This window comes from Vulpes vulpes, chromosome 8 (genome assembly GCF_048418805.1).
Source record: "Vulpes vulpes isolate BD-2025 chromosome 8, VulVul3, whole genome shotgun sequence".
In the NCBI taxonomy this organism is placed as follows: Eukaryota; Metazoa; Chordata; class Mammalia; order Carnivora; family Canidae; genus Vulpes; species Vulpes vulpes.
In genome coordinates this window covers 31,953,894-31,976,594 of record NC_132787.1, presented here as the reverse complement: position 1 = coordinate 31,976,594, position 22,701 = coordinate 31,953,894, and the positions used below count along the sequence as shown (strand labels likewise).

Sequence of the window (22,701 nt, the reverse complement as noted above, 5' to 3'; positions counted from 1 at the left end):
GGAGGCGAAGCACAACTACGCACACACGAGACAAAGAAGCAGGTGTGGGAGAACTGGGGCAGAAGGTCTGGAATAGTAATGCTCCAGCCTGGCTGTACATTAGAACCACCTGGGCATCATTTCAAATATACTGGTGCCCAAGTAGGAAATCTGAATTGGTGCCCTTGTGAACATTCTCTGAAGTTTCTCATATCCTGAGAAGGAATGATTTCTCAATCATATTCTCACAGTCTCTGTCTCTTACACACACACACACACACACACGCACATGCACACACATGTGCACACACATGCACCGAGCTGGCATTTCCACACAGCAAGCAGCGGGCAGCACGGCTTTACTTGGCAGCAGCTTCGTCCTCCAGCTGCATCTGGGCTGAAGCCCAACTGCACCGAGGAACCAGGCAGGAGCAAAGGGAGGCTCTTATTGCCTCCGCACCCGTCTCATTCCCACCCGATTCCGACACCAAAGGGAGGCCAGGACCCAATGCTTTTAATATATACCATCCCTCCTCCAACGGGAACACAAGGGTCCCACAAAAATCAATATCCCACCAGCCTGCAGCTTAAATTAAACTCAGATTTCTGCAAACCGCATTCATTTTGTGTGAAAGTATCCCCGGATTGCCTATGCTCCTGGGAGGCACCATGGTACAAATCACCTAAAACCAAGAAAAATTCAAAATTGATTTCTATTTGCCATTTGAATGCTTGACATTCTGTAAATTCATAAGGCTAATTCCTTCCCAAAATGTCTGTTTGCCACCATTTAGAGGCAGGAGTAAGACAAAGAAATGTGCACAGAGCAAGTTACACACAGCACATATCTGCTCCACAGCCTCCTGGATGATCGTAGTGACTGTAACACCCAAGTAAGCCCAGGGAGGGGCTGGCAGGCAGGCAGGCAGGCTGGCTGACCTCCACAAAGAGGTCTCGAACACTCCCCAGAGTCCAGACAGAACTTCCCAGGGTGGCAGAGCAGCTGTCGCTTTCTGACTCGCCTCCAGAAGTGTGCCAAAGCTGCTGCTGACTCCCCTCCCCTCAGAGGCCAGGCTGGGAAGGTGGCCTGGGAGGGAAGGGGGAGCGGTGGGACCGCCCCTCTCTGGGGACCCTACAGTGTGCTCCAGACCTGGCACGGAGGCCGAAACCTCATTGCAGCCCACTGGTCCTTTAAACCCCTTGCTTTCCACCCTTCCTCTTCCACTTCTCCCCTCCTGGTCTTTTTCCTCCTCCACACACAAAGTGGAGGAAAAGCCAAAGAACGTGACTGATGTCAAGTTGATGTCTTGGATATGGTGCTTTCCTTTCTTTCCTTCTGTCAAGCTCTCTTTTTTCTCTCTCTCCCTCTTTCCTTGCTACTGCCATCATCTCTTAATAACTCAAGGATCTCAGCCCCCAGGTCTCCCCAAGTTGTCCCCCCCAGACATAGCTCATTTCAAGACATTTCAAAACGCTCCCCACTCCCTGGGCCACTGGATTCCATACACTTCACTCTGTCCCCTTCATAAGCAGAAACAAACATATCTGGCTTCTCTATTTCTTTTTTTTTAAGATTTTATTTATTTATTCATGAAAGACACAGAGAGAGAGAACGGCAGAGACACAGGCAGAGGGAGAAGCAGGCTCCACGCAGGGAGCCCGATGTGGGACTTGATCCCGGGTCTCCAGGATCACGCCCTGGGCCAAAGGCAGACGTTCAACCTCTGAGCTACCCAGGTGTTCCTGGCTTCTCTATTTCTTCCCTTTGCACTAGAGCCACAGATGAGGATCGCTGAGAAACTGGGGTAGACACTGGTGTGGGAGAAACAGAAGATGGGAAAGGTAGCAAGGACCATCACTCTTTCTTTCTCCTGCTCTACTGAGAACTCTCAGCACCGCTCATGGGAGATGGATGGGTGAGGTAAGGGAGCTAAGTTCCAGGCACTTTACATACCTTACCTCATCTAACCTTCACATAACCTGCATTTTACAGAAAAGGGAAGCTGCGAGCCAACAAAATGAAATGCCTGATCCAAGATCACCTGGCGGCAAGTGGCAAATCTGGGATTCTGAACCAAAGTCCCTTTAACATCAAAGACTTAGCTCTGGAGTCCCATGGGCTGCTTCTCTGAGCAGTGGTAATATGGCATCAGTCTACCTCTGGACTTAGACTATTCAAAGTCTAGGTCTCCCTTGGTTTAAGAGTCACAGCAGTACCAGCTTAGAAATGCTCAGGACACTGGTACCTGAGGCATCCTGAAAAGAGACTATCTGACACCCAGCAGAAAACAGAAACAAAGCTCCAATCATGAGACAGGTAAGAGGAGAATCTAAAAAGCTTATCTCCACTAAATATCAACTCTGTTGGGAGATGGGCGGATCCGACCAGAAATCAAGAAATCATCACTCTGGGATCCCAAAGGGGGATTCATCTCTGGCTAGAATTTGTTCTCAGGAGCTCAGACAAGAGTCGAGGAGGCAGTTTGGGTAGATCATGAGAGGGCTATCACAATAGGGAAAGTAGTAAGGCTACTGCTCCTTGATGCCAGTTTCATCTGAATTATATTCATCCTTTCCAAAGCACTTCAACTCAACTCCCAAGCGGCCACACTGGCTCACGCATGGCTAAGCCAGATGGCCAGAGCTCTCCTACATCACTTGGTATAGACCACCTTCAAGACACTTCACTTCTGCCTCCTTCTCCAGCTATATTTGCCCAAATCTCAGTCCCTGGTCTATCAGCTCTTAGAAGACAAGAGTTATGCCTAATTCCACAACAAAAAAAGAGCCCAGAGCCCTACACTTGACGCAAGCTTCATAAAATTCTGTAAATAAATCCATAAGGCTGGTTAATCCTGGAAGAACAAAAGAGTTGAGGTCTCAAGGAAAATTCTTCCCCAAGGTCCCCACTTTCCAGAGACAAATAACTGGAGGAATATCTTCCAGGGTGTACCCTGGACACATGATCTAAGGGAACGCATCCATGGATGGGCCCTAAATACTTTGTGCTGAATTCTGGCAGTGTTTACATAAAGGTGGGTTTTTCTGAGAAGAGGATCCAGAGCGTACATTTTAGGAATTGCTGATCACATGCAATGTGTGGACTGGAAGCGGGAGGGGAGGCAAAGCAGAGAACTGGGATGGCAGCGTGGCCGACAGAGGCTGTAAATGGTGCTGTTCTTGTACCACAGCTGCAAAGCCAACCCAGACACAACACCTCTCCAGCCCTTAACCAGGACCACAGTCCCTCTTCCATTTGGATGTGAAAGGCAGGCACTGTCCCCACCCAAATCCAAGTCTCCCCTCCCACTCAGCTGTGAATAAAACGCACAGCTATGGCATCACCTCTGCTGGCAGCCACTATCCATGGGGCTTCATTTTGACCAGCAACTATTTAGCCCACACCATCCTCCCTGTTGAAAAGATAGCATCTCTGGGGAAGTCAGGTCTAAAACTTCCATTACTTTTTCTTAATTGCATATATCAATTTCCTACAGCCTTCCAAGCCTGTCCTGCTCACAAAACTACAGATCTAATAGGGCTTGTTCTTTAAAAAACCATTTTGATAGTTACTGTGCCCTGGTCTCTTTGAGGTTTTGGTTACCGACTATGATGTTCAATATTTTTTTCCAATTTAACACGCTTATGAGTTTATAATTTCCAGCCATCATCTTTTTATTTTTTTAAGATTTTATTTATTTATTCATGAGAGACACAGAGAGAGGCAAAGACACAGGCAGAGGGAGAAGCAGGCTCCTCACAGGGAGCCTGATGTGGGACTCGATCCCCAGACCCGGGATCACGCCCTGAGGGGAAGGCAGACGCTCAACTGCTGAGCCCCCCAGGCATCCCACCATCATCTTTTTAAAAGGCATAAGCTGGCCTCAGGTATCTTTCTAGTCCTTTATGATTTTCTCAAATGGCAACATTTGGTTCTACAGTGACCATTTGTAACAGGCATTTTTAAAAAAGATTTTATTTATTCATTCATGAGAAACAGAGAGAGAGAGAGAGAGAGGCAGAGGGAGAAGCAGGCTACATGCTGGGAGCCTAATGTGGGACTCGATCCCGGGACTCCAGGATCACACCCTAGGCTGAAAGCAGGCACTAAACCACTGAGCCACCCAGGGAATCCCCAAGTTATAGGCATTTTTGAATCTGCCATTAAGACCTGAGGTCTTATCATATGTCATTTGTATTACATTCTTAATTGATGTTTTAAAATCCTCTCCAACTTTACAAAGACATACAAATGGCTAACAGACACATGAAAAAATGCTCAACATCATTGGACCTCAGGGGAATACAAATCAAAACCACAATGAGCTACCACCTTACACCAGTGAGAATGGGGAAAATTAACAAGACAGAAAACAACAGGTGCTGGAGAGGATGAGGAGAAAGGGGAACCCTCTTGCACTGTTGGTGGGAATGCAAACTGGTGCAGCCACTGCGGGAACCAGTACAGAGGTTCCTCAAAAAGTTAAAAGTAACTACCCTGCATTCTAGCAATTACACTACTAGGTATTTGTCCAAAAGATACCAAAATGCTGATCCGAAGCGGCACCTGCACCCCGATGTTTATAGCAGCAATGTCCACAAAAACCAAAATATGGAAAGAATCCAGATGTCCATTGACAGATGAATGGATAAAGAAGACGTGATATGTATGTGCAAAGGAATATTACTCAGCCGTCAAAAAGAATGAAATCTTCCATTTGCACTGGCGTGGATGGAACTAGAGGGTACTCTGCTAAGCAAAATAAGTTAGCCAGAGAAATGGCTGGGATACCATATGATTTCACTCATATGTGGAATTTAAGAAACAAAACAAACAAACATAGGGGAAGGGTGGGGAAAAATAAAATAAAATAAAAAAGAGAGGGAGGGAAACCATAAGAGACTCTTAACTCTAGGAAACAAACTGAGGGCTGCTGGAGGGGAGGTGGGTAGGGAGAGGGGAGGTGGGTGTGAAGGAGGGCACTTGCTGTGATGAGCACTGGGTGTGGCATGTAAGTGATTAATCACTAAATTCTATTCCTGAAACCAATACTATACTATATGTTAACTAACTAGAATTTAAATTACAAAATAAAATAAAGAGGTGCCTCAGTGGCTCAGTCAGTTAAGTGTCTGACTCTTGATTTCAGCTCAGGTCATGATCTCAAGGTTGTGGGATCGAGCCCCACAGCAGCCTCCACACTGAGGGTGGAGCCAGCTTAAGATTCTCTCCCTCTCCCTTTGCCCCTCTTTCCCTGCCTAGGCGTGGGCATGTGCATTCATGTGCTCTTTCTCCAAATTAATTAATTAATTAATTAACCAATTAATTAAAAATTAAAAACTAAAAAAATAAAATAAAACCCCCCCAACTGGGTTTTGTGCTCCCTAACCCATGCCAGAATCCAGATTATACACACACATACCCACAAACACACATGCACACCACATGACATTATTAGTAAACCAGTTCTCTGTTCTATTTCTAAGAAGGTAAGAATATACCTCCTTCCCTTATACAGATGACTTTTACCCATTTCGCTTTATCTAATTCCTGATATAATAAAAGTTCTTGCTTTTGTTTCCTAATTAACTTTATCTGAATATGAAAGTAATGTGCTATATTGTAGAAATTCTGAAATGTAAAGAAAAATATAAAGAAGTGAAATAATAACTCTCATGCTCCAAACCCTTATATCTTCTGCATAATATGTGACCTTACCTTTTCAGGATTCACAACTTTTACTATTTCCAAACATCTTCACCTGCCCATGAAAGTCATTTTTTTTCTTCTTAGAATAAATTTTTTGATTATCCAATTAGACTTCCTTCAAGCTTCTCAATCATGGTAACAAGCTGCTCTCCCTGGCTCTCTCAAGGCAGAGAAGGAAGAGCCCTGGATTTGGGCTTCAGAAAAGCTGAAACTGAGTTACACATCTTTTTTTCTTGACTGCAATTTTGGACAATCGCTAGAGTACTTCATACCACAATTTCCTCATCTGTGAAATGGAGATAATACTTCCTGCCCAGAATTCCTTCTGGTGGGTTCTTGGGAAGATCAAAAACCATGTCAGAAAGAAAACACATCAGAAAGCCTTTAGTAAACTATAAAGCACTCCAGAAATGCAAATGACTGTCATTATTACACTCAAGTTGGTTTGTCTCTGCCTCTGTCACCTGCTTTTATTGAAAGCAGTCCTATCTTTCTCAAAATTTACATTTGTTTGTTTGCATATTCCCTTACAGCTTTTCATTTTATCCTGTGTTTAATCAGTTCATGGTCACTTTGCCCAGAACTCACACCTCAATCTTCAAATCCTTGATTAACTGGTTCCCGTCTGTGGGTATCCTCTGCATTTTTTTACACTAAGAAATCATGTCCTCTCAATTCTAGGAATATGTCAGCTCCTGCCCATACTTTCTTCTCTTGCCAGTTATAATCTGATGAAATACTCAAAGAAGTCAATGCCATCTTGGTCTGGAAGCTGCTAATTCAGACACAACTGCCACATACATTACACCCTTGCCACCCGACCTGGCTCTGACTCGGTTGGAACCAGGGGCCATCAGAATAGTTAAAACTTACTGAATGCTTACTCTGTGACTAGTACTTTTCAAAATGAAATAACTTACTTAACTCTCACAGTAACTGAAAAGCCAGAATTATTAACACTTCATCTTATGATAAAGAGTCTGGGAATAGAGAGAACTGAAGACATTTGCCCACTAAGCTAATAGCTATAGGCAAAACAGAAACCCTGACTCCTGAGTCCTTGATCTGTCACTGTTTACTATACCTGTCACCATATTAGACTGCAGTAAGAATGAATGGAGGAGTATGCAGACCAGGACCCTAACCGCCCCCCCCCCCCCCCCCGGTTCCCCTAAAGTGCCCCTGGAAGAGATGGTGGCCAGGAAAATGTAAGAAACCAAAAGCAAAGAGCAGGCAGGTCAGAAGCCCAAGTTCTGGAAATACAACCTGCTTCGTTCAAAACTCAACAATAATTATACTAATCTCATTCCCATGCATTTCTGGAAGTCCTAGATGTTTTTTAATTTATATATTAATATGTTCTTTTAATATATTTAATTAACACATCAAGAGAATGAGGTCTGCAAATATTCATACAGATCCAAGTCCTAACCACTTTTCAAGTTCCACTGTGCACTGTCTTCTCTTCCTTCCACTGTCATCATCATGTAAAACCAGACACACAATAGGTCTCTTCTAAGTCTCTGATCATTCAAATTAACCATAAGAATTTACTACAAAACTGTAGAACATAAAGCTTAAGAATGCGAGCTCCAGCCAGACAGCTGGGTTCAAATCCTGGCTCTGCCACTTGAGCTAAGCAAGTTTTAATTTCTCTGTGCCTTAGAATCCTCATGCATAAAATGTAAGTAATAATTATACACACCTCCTAGGGTAGTTGGGACTGTTAAATTCATAAATGCACACAGAGCACTTAGCACAGGGTGTGTAGGCCCCCATGCCATAATACCAGGTGTTTATTATACATCCACCATGGGCCAGCACTCTGCTAGGAGCGCATAGGGTAGATAGTAGAGACTGTTTCTGCCCTTGAGAAATTCACATCAAAGGTGGGTGGGATAAAGACACAGCATGCCTCATCTCAATCTGTGGAACTATGGGAACGTGAAGAGAGCAGTGCCTCCAGCCTGCGGGGACCAGGAAGACCTGGAGCAGAGGATCCCTGAGCTGACTCCCGAAGGCAGACCAGGACTGAAGCAGGTGAGGTAAGGTGGGGAGGGCAATGCAGGCAGAGCGAAAGGCAGGAGCAAAGGCCTGAGTGTAAAATGGCCTTTCATAGCTAAGCTTTTCCTTAGCTTGTGTCACCATCTTCATCTCTACTCTTCTTGGGTCATGTAAAGATGAAAGATAAGCCTGAAAAAAACCAGTTCTATCCATAAAGCTAGAAAGATTAGTCTTGCTCTCCTTTTTGACAAGTTTTTATCTAGTTTTCTAGATAAACACTGTGACAGAGAACCTGAAGAGACATGGACCAAAGATTAAAAAACCACAGGTCACAATGCCTTGGTGCTGCTCTGCGTTGGGAATACTGGTGACTTTGCCCCCACTTGCCTATCTTCTCCAACTAATATTTTCTATTCTCTTGCCCAGTGGGAGTGGATGTCCTGTACTAGAGGCCATCAAAAAGCTGTTATTCTGAGCAGGATGGAATTGTTAATAACATTGCTTGTATGTATATTAAACTTATGGTTTAAGGGGATTCTTTACCTTTCCTCATTTGATCCACAAGGCAATAACTGTCTCCCCTAAAGACCTCATTTTGCAGATGAGGAAGTAAGCTCAGCAAGGTTATGTAATCTGCCTGAATCACACAGAGCTAAGGCGAGATTGAGAAGGGGCCCAGTTTCCTGGCCCATTGGCTAGTGTTCCTTCCCCAGTTACACTGTACTTTGAGTCACTGAAAAACACTTTAGAAATACACATGTGGTAGAGCTAAGGTACCAGAACTAGAACTCTTTGTGGCACCAAGAAATGCTGTCTTTCCTTAGATAGAAAAATAAAGACAGAACTTAACCTGTGTATTATAGGTTTATATATAAACTGCCCTCTGAGTCAGAAGTTAATGCAGACATTTGAAACAAAACTAGCTCCCTCATATTCGTTTTGGAATGAGGAAGGTCTAACTCACAGAATCTAATAATGATTCCTGTTAATAATCAAAACCCAACAACAAAGCAGTATTCTTAAGAGCCATTCTCTTACTCTAACCATTTGTTTCCACTCCCAAGTAGTAGTCTAATGGGTTTGAGAAAGAAACGGGCATAAGAAAATGAGCATTCTTCAAAATGTCCACGATCAAATGAGTAGGAAAGGATTGTTTCCTCTTAAAGGGAGAAGAGTTCAAGCTCGAAGGTGAAGTATATCTAAAGAGTGGTAGGACCAGGCTAAGAAGATGGTGCCCAAGCCTTAACCATCATGCGAAAGGAAAGAGATGCTGATTGCCAGTGCCATGAATCACTCACTTTTGCCCTCACTGAAGTAACATAAGGTCCAGCGACTGGATGTTTTGTAGGGGCCTACTTTTTCATTTGAAAATAACTTTGCTTTTTGCCAAAAACAAAATGCAAAAAGACGTGATGGAGAAGAAATCACTTCGGCTGAAGTTTCAATGTGCATGCTACTTACAGGTTCCTCTCCATACAACATAAACCCCTTACATTCTTTTACGTGGACGTGGCTCTTTATGATTTAAAGAGCAAGGGGTTACAATCAAGGATGTAGTTGGAAGCCTGGCTTGCTGTTCACAGCTGTGTGACCTTGAATTCCTTAATCCTCACTCTGTTCACCCGAGAAGCAAAATAATGCCAGCCTTGTGGTAAGGATTAAATGTGATAGCATATGTTAACATAACCCAGACTATCGTGAGCACACCACAAATATCTATTATCAATTCAAGGTCCAATTTCAACAGCTTGTCTTAAGCAAAGGCAAGACAATTCCTTTTGGATAACTATTATGTTTGGACTGACAGCAATAACTCCTAGCATGTTCATCCCACCATTTATCTCTAAAATGGTCTACAAATTCTATCTAACCAGCTATCTAATTCCAGGACCTTCTCACTCCTCTCCCCCACCTCTGTCTCAATTGCATGAATGCAGATTTATCAATAAACCAGAGTCCCCACCACGGTGACTGACAGATCATTCATACATTTCAGAGTCAACCTTGAATTTTATGTTTCAAGCAAAGTATCTTTGTAAATAGTGCAGAATAGAAAGATGGGGCTGAGAAGGTGAATAGCCATGATCCTTCCTATTCATTCCAGAAAGCCCAGTGCAGTGAAGGTGACGGGGGATAGATGTGAAAAAAATCCTCAAGGGATTTTCCCCAAAAGCCAGTGTAAGAAAAGGGCCACAAAGAGAAAATAAAAATAGTATGTGAACCAACATTTGGGAGAGCTTATTTCTAGTTGGGACAATCAAGCAAGACGTCACAGATGAGACAGCCTTTGAGATGGACTTGAGGAATAGACAGCACTGACACGGAACTTGACGCAAAGGGAAAAAGCATAATTAGTGATGAGTGAAATCTTTTTGAAGAAACGCCTTTATTGAACACAATATAAAATAAAGATCAAAGAGGTGAGACACTAAAAAAATGGGTATATTTTTACTCTGCCGGCCTATAACTAGCACAAAAGATACTCTCATCCGTTCAGCTCTAGTAAAATTCACGCAAAGCATCAAGATGTGCTTGGATGGCAAGGAAATGGAAACATAAGAGGTATAAATATGTCAACTTTATCCTCAATGCACATTCATTTTCATCATCATCTTTATCGACAGCCAGCATTTTCTGAGCACTGCCCAAGTGCGGAGAGCATTCAGCTAAGCACTGAGGACATAAAGTGACATAAAGCATGTATCTTGTTCTCATGGAAAAATGACAAATTAATCAGCAAACAAAAGTGATTTCTCTTCTATATGCAGGCTGTAAGAAAACCCATTCAATATTTTTTCTTCAAAAATCCAAGGGACCAACATCCTACTACCCAAGAAAGACCTTCCATATCTGGGGACCCATATTTGGCCAGGGTAAGATTTCTCCTGTAGTCCCTCTTCCTATGCGAGTTGAAGGAAAAGCCAGGATACAGAAATTAAAAAAAACAAAAACAAAAAACACAGATAAGGACTGAAATTTTTCCCTTTCCCCCTTTAAGCCCAGAAACAAACCTGGAATTTCTAACAAGGTGATAAAAAGGAGAGCCATGAACCCTGATGGTACCAATTCCAGCCCCGCAGAACTCACTGATAAAACCGATCTGCATAACAAGTACAAGGGGAAAGGCTGCAGTATCTCAATGATTTGGATGTTTTGCTTACATAGGGCTAACTAATATTTATTTAAAAATTCAGATCAGTGACTACACTTCTTGGCTTTCTCCTAAATATTTAATGCCTCACACCTCTGTGTATCCCACCAACACCAGCGAGAGTCCAAACCACATTCCTGACCTTTCTCTCGCATTTCCAACCACTATTTGCAGACGTCCAAAAAAGAACTAGTGTTTTTTTACTCCCCATCAGTCTGTCTTTTTAAAGGAACATAGATCCATAAATCTGCTCTTTCCTTACCTCTACATTTAGGCTCACGTTTATTCTAAAACGGGCAGGGAGGGAGCCAAAAGGAAGGATGCAAGAAAACTATTAACCCAGCTAAGCCTAATAAGCAGTGATTAAAGTTACAGTCAGAGAAGAACGAAGCTCAATGCCTCCTACCCTCTTCCCCCTCTTTGTGCCTTTAATATTCCACTTCAGGCACTGAGAGGGAGGGTGACACGGCTAGTGAATTCCAACCAGCGCTAAGATAATTGTACCATTCACACCCCTCACCAGTCAATCAGGGTCTGCTTATCCAGCCCCATTTATTAATAGTTTTCCTACATTGACAGGGTTATAAAGGAGTGCAACGAGGCTCCCTCCCTGAAACAAGAAATGGGGCACCCTCAATAAAGACTAAGTGGAACGGAACTGAGGGCCACTCGCCCTAGTTCACAGCCACACCTGTTTCAAGGGTGTCAGGGGGAGCAGCTCCCTAACTTTCCTAACTTTCCACACCAAGCCTGTGTCAGTGCTAAGAGGGCTCAGGAATAAATACAGCCCTGCTCTCAGTTCCAGGCCAGGCACCCCTGGTGTGCCCACTGCACGCTCAATCCCTTCCTATTCCAACTACTTCTTCCACCTCTGGCTCAGGGAGCTTCCGCCAGTCATGTAACAGTCTAACAGTGATAGGGTCTCCCTCTACAGGTTAGAATGCTAGGACTGCATGATATTTCAAGAGAACAGGTGCCTAGTCAATCATCTTGCCCAGTGGTTCTCAAATCTGACCACCCATAAGAATCCCCTGGGGAATGTTTTTCAAGGACCCCTACATGGATCCCTTTCTGACAGATTTGAATTTCACCTGTTTGGGGTATGGCCTGGGCATGGACATCATCATTTTGCTGCTGCCGTTGTTGTTGTTGTTGTTGCTGTTGTTTAGCTTCTTTATGTTTGTGGAAGCTCTCCAGGTGATTTTGTTACTGAGCTGGGATTCAGAGGACTGCATAGCCTGTCCCACTGATTCAGAAATGAAAAATCAAGGCCCCGAGGCAATGGCTTGCACACAGTCACCGGGTGAAATAAACACAGAAGCAAAAAGGAGCTCCTGACTCTCAGGACCACCACGGCCTTGTTATCATTTAGGCAGCCACTGGATACCCTGGAAAAAATTAACATTTTTAAAGACACCTTGAGGAGTACCCCGGGCACTGACGAGAACGTGGATGAGCAAATGCCTACCACTGGCTAAAGGGAGAGATACGATTTCCGACGGGACTCGAGGGGCAGGGCGGTGAATGAAGAAATCACTAGAAAGAGACTAGGTGGATGAGGCTCTGCCCGATGTGCGTGTGTCTTTGTACCTTGGAGCTATTTGCAAAGCTTTAAAATGGTGGTTGTGGAGGATAGATCATCCTCGAGGTGCCTGTTATCGTAAATACTCTTGTTATGCCATGTCACGCATGCACACACACACACACACACACACACACACAGAGACATGCATTACTGTACCTAAACTACCCCAACACATTTAATGCATTTAAGATTTTTTTTTTTTTTTGCTGTTATTTGGTAGGTAAGTCACTATACAAATATACCCCCATGCACGCAAGCCTGGCACATGTATGGGTGCAGGGGGTGTGTGCACTTTGGGGTACACATGGAAACAGTACTTCTAACCCAGAGACACCAGCGACTGTGGCAGCTGAGTGATCAGACCAAGGTTCCCAGAAGATGGGGGGGATGCTTCGGACCGTCTATGCATTTTCACAGAGCACGATTAGCTTCAAGAAAAGGATAAAAGGGATCATCTCAGCTTCAAGTTTCGTAGAAGCCTCTCTTCTCCCCTCCCCAAACACTGTAGTGCTTTTATCTGCCCCCACCCCATTGTTTTTAAGTCCCACCTCTCAAAAAAGAAACAAGATCTGAGTTCCTAAGGCATTCCCACCAGTTGAAGCCCTGATCGGGTCTATATAAAGATTAATGAGAAATGGAAACTTGACATTTCTTTCTAAAGAAGGAAATTCACGGTCTTAGCGAGGCAGTGAACAAAGACGTGGAAGATGGCATGTGTGGAGCACAGCCTGGTTTTTATGAGTCGAGTGAGTTAATTAGTCAAAACCTTAAATTATCCTAATCTAGGAGGCTCTTGACTCCAGACGGTCCCCTCCCTGTAAAGCTGGACTCCAAGCAGGGTCAAAGCCTGCTTCTGTTTCCTTCCACGTCTGCCACTCCCCTGGGGCCAGCCTGGCTTCTCCTCTCCCATCTCCCTGTCCCTCTAGTCACGAAGCCTTGTCACTACATGTCCCCTGCCCTGCTCCTCAAGGTACCTTGGAATGAATGTCCCTTAAGTCAGCCAGTGGTGACACTGGCTCCTCCACATACCTTCGGACTCAGAATGCTCTCTTTATATGTAGTGGATATTTCAAAATGTCTTCAACGTGAGCTTAGGATCCTTTTGCCAATAAAATGAATACCAATCACAATAAACAGAAAACTGGTAGAAGCTGGGTGGGGTGCAAGGGTAGAGGGATGGGCAGCAGGAAAAGGTACAAATAAAATTTAGAGGAATATGCATTTCAAATCCATTCTCCTTTAAACACCCATGCACTAGTTCAGTCAAGTGGTGGCTAAAAGTGTCTTTCTATCCCCTCTACACTTGGGCATCTCCACGAAGAATGCTTCTAAAACACCAGGCCATCTTAAAAGGCTACCAAAAATTCCCAGGGAATTTCCAGAATTTACAGAATTCCCTGGGAATAACTGAGCCCCTCTTCTTCCATTGCTCCCTTTTGCCATTAAAGAAAGTGGCTAGTGTCTGAATATCATGGTAACTATCTCACTACTTTAGAAACACATGGGGCTAGGCTGGTCCTTCATTTCGAGTAGCTTGGCCTGGGCTAAGATCCAGCTCTCTCCTTGGCTACAAACCAACTAACAGCTGTCCCTTTCTTTATAATGGCCATCAACAAAGTTAGCTGCAATCCAGTGGTCTAAGATGAAAATTGTATCATTTGCTCATTCTAAAGGTGAGCCTAATAAACAGGGCTAGGATTCATTAACTGCAGAATCACCAAAGCAGAAACCAGAGCCTCTGCCTTTTCCTTTTCAGAAGACCCTGACTTAATTCTCTGGCCTCATTATTCGGGATCCGAAATTCCTAATCAATGAACCAGCACATATCTGTGTTGCTCTTCTCCCCAGGTTAAGGGACACACGGAAGAGCAGAAGGCTTGCTCTTTTATACCAATTTGCCTCTCCATCTGCTCTCCATCCTCCTAAACTGACCATTCTCTCCTACAAAACTCCGAAGTACTCTTAAAGACACAGTTTAAAATGTCAAACCCTCTGTGAAGCCCACCTCATTTTCCCAGGGTTCCCTCCTCATAGATCTTACCTAAGTACATGATAATCTCTTCACACATGTCTCCCCCGCCCATTCGATCATAAGCTACTGGAAAGTACAAACTAGAGCCAATTCTTTCTCGTAACACAATGTTGAACAAATACTGGTTCTTAACCAATGTATGTCAAATAACCAAGTGGAACAAAAGGCACAAAAATGAAAGAAGAGAATGTGAAACAAAAGAGACTAGAAGACACTAATAAATAGATAAACTCTATCTAGAGAAGAACATAAAAAGAAATAGAAGATTCAATTACAAAAGGGCCAGAATAAGAACGCACAGAGGACGAAAGTGGAAGAGGCAAAAAGACACGCATGGTGGGAAAGTGACAGAAGAGGGGACACTGGTGAACTTAAATACACAGGCTCCTCTCAGATCTTTTTTATTTTCTTTTTAAATTTATTTGAGAGAGAGATAGTGAGAGAGAGCACAGGGAGGAAAGGGAGGGAGAGAGGGGAAGGGAGAAGCAGACTCCTCGGTGAGCAGGGAGCACAATGCAGGGTTTGATCCCAAGACCTGGGAATCATGACCCAAGCCAAAGGCAGACACTTAACCAACTGAGCCACCCAGGCACCCCCTAGATCTTTTCTTTTTAAACTTTATTTTTTTAATTTTTATTTATTTATGATAGGCACACAGTGAGAGAGAGAGAGAGAGGCAGAGACATAGGCAGAGGGAGAAGCAGGCTCCATGCACCGAGAGCCCGACGTGGGATTCGATCCCGGGTCTCCAGGATCGCGCCCTGGGCCAAAGGCAGGCGCTAAACCGCTGAGCCACCCAGGGATCCCCGATCTTTTCTTTTTAAAGAAAAAGCAGAAATCCTGAAAGTTCCAAAAGGAAAATACATACGCGGAGCTGCCAACATTAACCATGATACAGAATGTGGTTCAGGAATGATGTAGACACATGATGCATGGTCCAGAAACCTTGGCATCACCAGAGACTGTCAGGAGGGCACAATCATGGATCCCACCCCAGACCTAGTGAATCAGAATGTACATTTTTAATAAGATCCCCAGGTGATTCCTATAAAGAAAAAAGTTTGAGAAAACTCTGCTATAGACAGTTGACATCCACAGATCAGCTCCACATCTGATTCAGTGGTGTGGCGCACAAAGCGTTGCCACCAAGCCACTGCATAACCTAAGCCAATCACCTAATGTCCCTGGATTTCTGTTTCTTCACCTATTTAATAGGAAGGTCAGAGTAAATTCATTCTAAACTGTCACAGGCTCTGATCTTCTTGATCTCATCTAATATCAAAGCTTCAAATGGTTCCTATACCCACCAGAACAAAGAGCAAATAGCATTACTTGCTAGTTACTATTTCATTTCCTCTCTCTACTTACCTAATATTTTTTTCAAGTATCTGTTATGTGCTGGGCACTATGTTAAGAACAAACGATTCCAAGATAAATAAATATCCCTCCCTGTCCTCAAGGAGCTCACAAACTTCTAAGGGAAACAGAATATAAAGAAAATTAGGAGAAAGTATAGTAATAATCATGAACAAGCACTCGTGATGCACAGAAGGCAGAGAGCAGCCATTCTGCTTGGGGCAGTCACGGAGGATTTCAACTAAGGGCCAGCATATGCACCAGGTCCCTTCTCTGCCAACCTCAGCTGTGAGCACTAAAAGTGAAAAGACAAAAATAAGGTAGTCAGAGAACATCCACCAACCAACCACAGGTTCCTGAACACACCTCTCTGGATTCACAAAACTCCAAGAGTGCATCCACACAATGGATTTTGTGACACGGCCACAGATATGCCATTAACAGCCGCAGGTGCACCCCAGAAACCGACCCACTCTGAGTTGCGCCTAGTCCTTCATCCTGACTACATTCGGTTCTTCTAGCTTTGGCATCCCTCTGAAAGATAATATCAATTCAACCACTAATCTACTCTCCCTAGAGGCTTCTTCTGTGGTTTCAAAGAGGGGATGCACTTTAATAAATGTGAACAATTCATTAGGCCAGTAACTCTTTTTGATCTATATTTATTTATAGGGACGTCACTAGTAACCGATTGCATGCACGGTAGCAGAAACTGAAAATGTAATTTAATGAAAAGAAGAAATTTCTAGAATTTCTAAGGAGGCTGGAGAATGGCAGTGGGGAAAAGGGACCTAATTTTCCAGCGTATCCACTCCTGACCCCAACGGGTGACACAAGATGAGTGGTTTTGTTAGCCCTAGTCTTCCTTATTAAGGAAAAGAGGCTATCGCTCAGAACAACAGTTTGCCAACCTTCAGAATGTGGAGTTCCGCTCTGGCTTCTTTCCTGCCCCTTTTATAGGCTGATTTTTTGCTATGGTTTCCTCACATACAACCTGTCCTTTCTCTGCTATATTTCATTCCTATTTCATAAATATTTATGACATTTTTGCTTTAACCTATTAGCAGTGGGTGGACATGTCACCTTCATCTTCGTATTGTTGAACAAGAAAATAGGGGGAGAAATCCCTGCATCCCCCTGCATCCCAGGTTCATCATGTTTATGGAAGAGATGGGAGATGTTTTACAAAGCGATGATGATGTGGTCAAGGGCTGATTCAGCTCAGTCCCGTGTTCACTCATCCCTCCAACCAATGTCAGTCCATGTGTCCGCCTCACAGGTGCCCACTGCCCCTCTTCACACAAGCCTGATGCATGTACATGAAGGTCAAAGAAGATGGTCAAGGTTCTGAGGCCATCCTTGTGGAAGTGAAGAAGAAGACAAAATCAAGCCCCCTGCCATTCACACCTTCACCAGAGGGAGTCGCTCTTCGCACTCAGCCTAAAAAAAAAAACCCTTGAAGTGCAAAGTAGTGACCAGACAGATGTGTTGGCCCTTCTCCTTTCCCTTGATTTTGTTACTTCTTTTCTTTCTCTGCATCTATTCCTGCCAGAAACTACACACACGCACTGGCAAAGCAAGGCCCTTAGACAGACAGGCTTCCTAGGAATGGAACCAATGGGAGAAGAAATGAGACAATCGAGAGGCACACCCTGCTCCTCTCTTTGCATGTTAACAGGTATCCCTGGGTGGCCACATAGCTCTGGGTTCCCAGATCCGTCATGCTTTGCTACACCTGAAACACCCAGACATAGGAGGCAACCATGTTATTCTGCTTCCATTCAAATCACCAATCTAAACTCTTTAACCCTGCTTGCCTGAGAAGTCTTTATTTCCCGTTAGTTTTTTTTTTTTTCTTAATTGTACATCACAAAGACTCCTCGACTGAAATTAAATTTGCTCTTCCTCCCACCAGCAGCCACATTTCTTCCTCAGGTAACCCACACTGCAAGGGGGTGGCAGAAGGAGAGAAGACAAAATAGAACCCAGTCAGCTCTCTGTGCCATGAGGGGGAAAAAAAAGAGAGAGAGAGATAACAGCGGCCCAGAGACAGCCCAGAACACCACTGAGTCACGGTCTCGCTGAGACTGCTTGGGAGGACGGAACACACCTGCTTCATCAAGTCTCCAAAAGAGCTCTGGATGTGGTAAAGGTACAGACCACCTGTGGTGATGCCACCTTGATCCTAATAAGCCACCACCAGTTGGAATGCCTCCCCTTCTTTTTGTAGCTTTCCCACCACCCGGTCCTCCTCTTCCTCAGCACCCTCCCCTTTCAACCGCTTTTCCTTTGTCTAGTTTTAGGGCCAACTAATGATGGCCTAGAACCTGGATTAATCCCATTAGAATTCTAGGAGAATGTGGCTGAGACTCTGTCAAAAGGCCTGCTGTCAACCTAGTCAACCAACCAACATGACGAAGGAGCTAGTCACTGTAGAGCACAGTGGCAGGCACCAAGAATGCAAAAAGGGGCATATGCCCTAAGGACACCCACCTCACCTTGCTCATCTGTACGTAGGAAATCACTGCACATGGAGTTGCTTTTCTCACCCATACCTCTGTTCTATTTTGAAGTAAAATTAAGAATACATCCTCCCACTTGAAGGAGTAGAAGCAGATGGAGAACCAGCTCAGGTGTCTGTAAGGTGAGCACACACCAGATAACCTCAGCTATTTGCAGACATGGTGAGAACATGGTTCAAAGTGGGATCCCACTCTCTCATTCTGATGATACCATGGGTGCAGATTACCATTTAAACACTCAAAAGAATGAAACCAGAGGGAGGGGAGCAGTGAATGCGGATTATATCCATCCTTTCTGGACAATGAAAAACTGTCTTCTACTGTGATGTTGAGTGACAGGGGTCTTCTGCTACTTCTCCCACAACCTTTCAGTATTCTGGATTGTTTCAAAGTATAGTTATTAAAAATGCCAGAAAAAAGGATTTGGGGAGAGAATGCTTTCAGAAAGACTACTGATGCCCATGATTCTGCTACATGATTTTGGAGATCTTTATCTCAACCTGATTTCTGCATTTGGGCACCTTCTGAGTTTGGGGGTATACAGTCAGTGGATCAAGGAGAAGAGCACCAGCTCACCATCATGGCCCTCCAGCCTGTGGATGATCTGATTTCCTCAGGAGTTGTCTTGGATTGCATGAGTGACTAGCTGAAGAGTCATTAGCTAAGTCTTTTCCGTTTCTCCTGCTATTTCTCTCTTCAAGTACATAAAAATACTGCCTAGCCACATTTCACATACTGTAAAAACTGATGAGAGGGGGGGAAAAGAGAGTATTAATTCTCTTTTGAAGGTACAAGACTACCACATGCAAACGGCACATCTCTTTGTTTAACACAAAGACTCACGTGTCGAATTCTGCACCCCTTCCACATGCACAGCATTTTAGAACTCTGCAAGATAGCCATTTTGCAAGAGTGTGGAAGTAACAGTTTGCTTGGAGGATGTGTGGGTATAAATAGATGTGTAGACAGAAGGAGAAATTTACAGCTCAAAAATAATAGCACAGGAAAAAAAATATCAATTAAAAGGAGAAAATTGACAGAATTCCTTCTTTCCAAGCTTAAGATTTACGTCCCTTTAACCTGCAGCATCCTTCAATTCCAGGTGTTCCTGGACTAGCCCAGATAGCCAGATTCCCTACCTAGACCTGTCCCTCTGCAGTAGGCCTCCTGGGATCTCTGGGCCCCGTGTCAATGCTTTAGACAGCAAGTGGACTTCAGGGCAACAACCACAGTAATCACTATATTCATTTTTTAAAGGGCATCAAAAAAAAAAAAAAAAAAGCCTAGGAAGGTAGAGCCAGAAGACAGAGAGGCATGGAAGTGGCAAGGGGAGAAAGCTAGCCTGAAAAAAAAAAATTCTAGATTCCCATAAAAAAATAGAGCTTTAGAATAAACAGAAATAAAATGCTATCTAACTCAAAAATCACACAGGTCTCCCATGCATGTCTATATCCAGATACCCTTATGTCATCCAACATCTCCCATCCCTACATACATCCACCCCCACTGCTTCCCAAAAACCCAAAACCTGTTTGATGAGGAAGGGAAAGAAATAACATGGGAGATCTCCCCCTTTGTAATAAGCCTTTTTCCCCAAAACAGCATTATTTTATTATCTTGTCACCTTTTCTTCCGAAAATTCCACTTGAGGGATCTGAAGAGAGAGATAAACAAGGAATCCCTACCCCCAGGTGAGATGAAAATAAAACAGAATTTGCCCTACCTTGGTTTGTAGAAGCCAAACCTCTAGACGGACAGATTAAGGGAGTGAGCATGTTGGGAATGTCCAGTCTCCTCTTCTCGCTGGCATATCCACATAAGAAAGACGAAGGATAAATGAAAGGAAGATAATTTAAAATCCAATTTAGCGTGAATTTTGTTCTAATCTTGTGTCTTGAAGAGATGCAAATTCAAAGAAAAAAGACTGAATTCAAAGGTAATTCAGGATATGGAGAGCGGCTCACAATGCAGAATCCAGAGTAATTATTCCATTTGCATGTGAGGTTAGTGGCTGGGCTATTTTTTTTTTTTTTAATGATTCTTCTGGCAATTACGGTTTTTGATTTTTGGAGCTTTAGAGGAAGAGGCTCTGTGTGGAGAAGCTGGGGGCCGGCTCTGTCCCTCCGTGGAGCATGGTCATCCCCAAAGCGTCCCCTTCCTAAGGGGGAAAAAGAGGCGGTCAGGGTTTGATTCGAGTGTCCCCGGAGGATGAGAAAAATGCATTCCGAAAAAGATATCAATTCGTTTTAAGGAAAAGGGGGGAGGAAACCCCGCATTTCCCACAGAGTGCACACGAGAGGAATTGAAAACAGCTGGCACCGGTCTATAAATAATTCAGAAAAGGTCTGGCTATACCATTCCTGGGACGGGCACGGATGAGAGGTGGGGAAGCCAACCTGAATGGAAGCGGAGAGAGGGAGGGAGGGAGCGAAGGGGGGAAGCGGTAAGGCAGGAGGAAGGGAGGGGGACGCGGCACCACGGAGCCACACGCACACGCACACGCACACGCGGGGCACCGTCCCCGCTTAACTCGCCGGCGAGAGCGGCCCCCAGCCCCATCTGCATTGCCGCGGACATGTCCGTCTCGCTCTCCCCATCGCCTCCAGCGGCAGCGCCTCCTCCCACCCCGGCTGCTGCTCAGTGGGCTCCGATGTGCACCGGGTGCACCCTGGGCATTTCTCGGAAGGGGCACACTGACACGCGCGCACACGCGCCCCCGCGCACACTCACCCCCGCGCACACTCACGCCGCCGCCGCGCTGATGTGCAGCGCTCGGGGCTTCACCTGCAACGTGTCGATCGGACGGAGGCTCGCGGCGCGTGGCTCCGGCCCGGGCACCGACGCCCAACCTCTCCGCTCGGTAAGGGGATTCGCAGCGCCCGCCCCCCGCCTCCCCAAAAAAAGACCAGAGCGAGCCCTGCCCCTTCACCCTAAAAATAAAATCTTTAAAAAAAAAAAAAAGAAAGAAAGAAAAAAGCCACGTCCAAATTAGCAAGTGCCGGGCTCTGCCGGATCTCAGCGCTTCACCGCACACCAGGTTAGTTAGCGGCTCCAGGGCTTCGACCCTTTATCTTCCTGACCCCCCAGCCCTGAGACGTGAGCCTCCAAGGAGCATCCACGCACCGACTCCGCGCGCCTCGCGGCGTTGCAGAAGCTCGGGAGGGGGCCGGCGGGGGCCGCGGGTGAGGGGCTTCCTCTCCTGCAGAGCAGGGCTGATGAAGTTCACGACTCTCCGTGGCCCAGCCGAACAGATTGCATTCGGACGCCAGCACTCCTGGGTTGTGGTCATCAGAAAAAAAAAAAAAAAAAAAAGATCACCCTGAACGAACACTTTCGATGAGAGCAAAAGCCCCGAGATTTCCTAGAGGTGGAGAAGCCGAAGGAAGTGGTTTTTGAAAAGGGGTGGTGGTGTGCGGGGAGGGGGGCGGGGAGGGGGGACCTTCCTTTCTCAAAAAAAAAAAAAAAAAAAAAAAAAGGTGGGGGGTGGAGAGGCAGGATCCCAGATTCCAGTTGGTGGTGATCGGAGCCGGGGGAGGGGAAGCGGGCGGGGGCCCGCCGTGCAAGTCCACCGCGCGGCCGCGGGAGAGGGAGACGAGGAGGGGGAGGAGGGGGAGAGGGGGTAGGAGAAATGGGTATCAGTCACCGGGGGCGGGGCGGGGGCGGGGCGGGGCATCGCAGGCCGCCCGGTCTGGATTCGGGTCCCACACCCAAAAGCGTGCCCCCCCTACACACACACCTACCTCTCACCACTGGCTCTGGGGGGAGGAGCAGCCCACGAGGCTGGGGAAGATGCTTCTGCTCCCCGGGGTGTGTGTGCGCGCGTGTGAGCGCGCGTGTGTGCGCGCGCGTGTCCTTCCTCCACACCCCCCACCCCACCCCACCCCCAAACCCCGTCGCCCCCTCACTCCTATCGCCGAGACTCCGGCGGAGGCGGCGTCCCACGTCACGTGGCGGGGGAGTGGGGTAGGCAGGGGGGAAGGCTTAAGCCGAGCCCGTGGCGCCTCCTGCCGGCCGCAGCGGGGCACGGCAGTGAGGCGGGCGGCGGAGGGGTGCGGGGAGCGAGGCCGGGCGCGGGGCGGCCGCGCTCCGCTGCAGAAGGCGCCTCCGCGGCCGAGCTGCCGGGGCCCAGCCAGCGCCGGGCTCCCGCCCCCCGAGTCCGCCGCGCCCCGCCCCGCCCCGCCCCGCCCCCCGCTGCGCTGCGCGCCGCCCCAAGCCGCCTTCCTGCCTTCAGGGAGCTTGAGCTCCCCCGAGCCGCGAGGCTGGCGGGGAAACAGCGGGAAGCAGAGAAGGGCACGTGTCACTAAGGCTGAATTGCGTGGTCCAGGGGGTGGGTGTTCGGCGGGTTTTAATTAAAGCAGATCC

At 45.9% G+C, this 22,701-nt stretch overlaps 1 protein-coding gene across 10 annotated transcripts in view; it reads right to left on the bottom strand.

The window, feature by feature from the left end:
• Positions 1-22,430, bottom strand: part of GRIN2B (glutamate ionotropic receptor NMDA type subunit 2B) — a 411,663-nt gene extending 389,233 nt beyond the window's left edge. For 2 of the 10 annotated variants that reach the window (XM_072765996.1, XM_072765993.1), the window contains exons 1-2: positions 22,080-22,271; positions 20,063-20,497 (exon numbers count right to left, since the gene is read on the bottom strand). The gene's annotated coding sequence lies outside the window, so the exon portion shown is untranslated. Of the gene's footprint in view, positions 1-20,062; positions 20,746-21,069; positions 21,752-22,079 lie in introns of those variants that run through there. The other 8 variants (XM_072765991.1, XM_072765995.1, XM_072765998.1 and 5 more) reach the window with 8 other exon arrangements.
• Between the last annotated feature and the right edge of the window lie 271 nt (positions 22,431-22,701).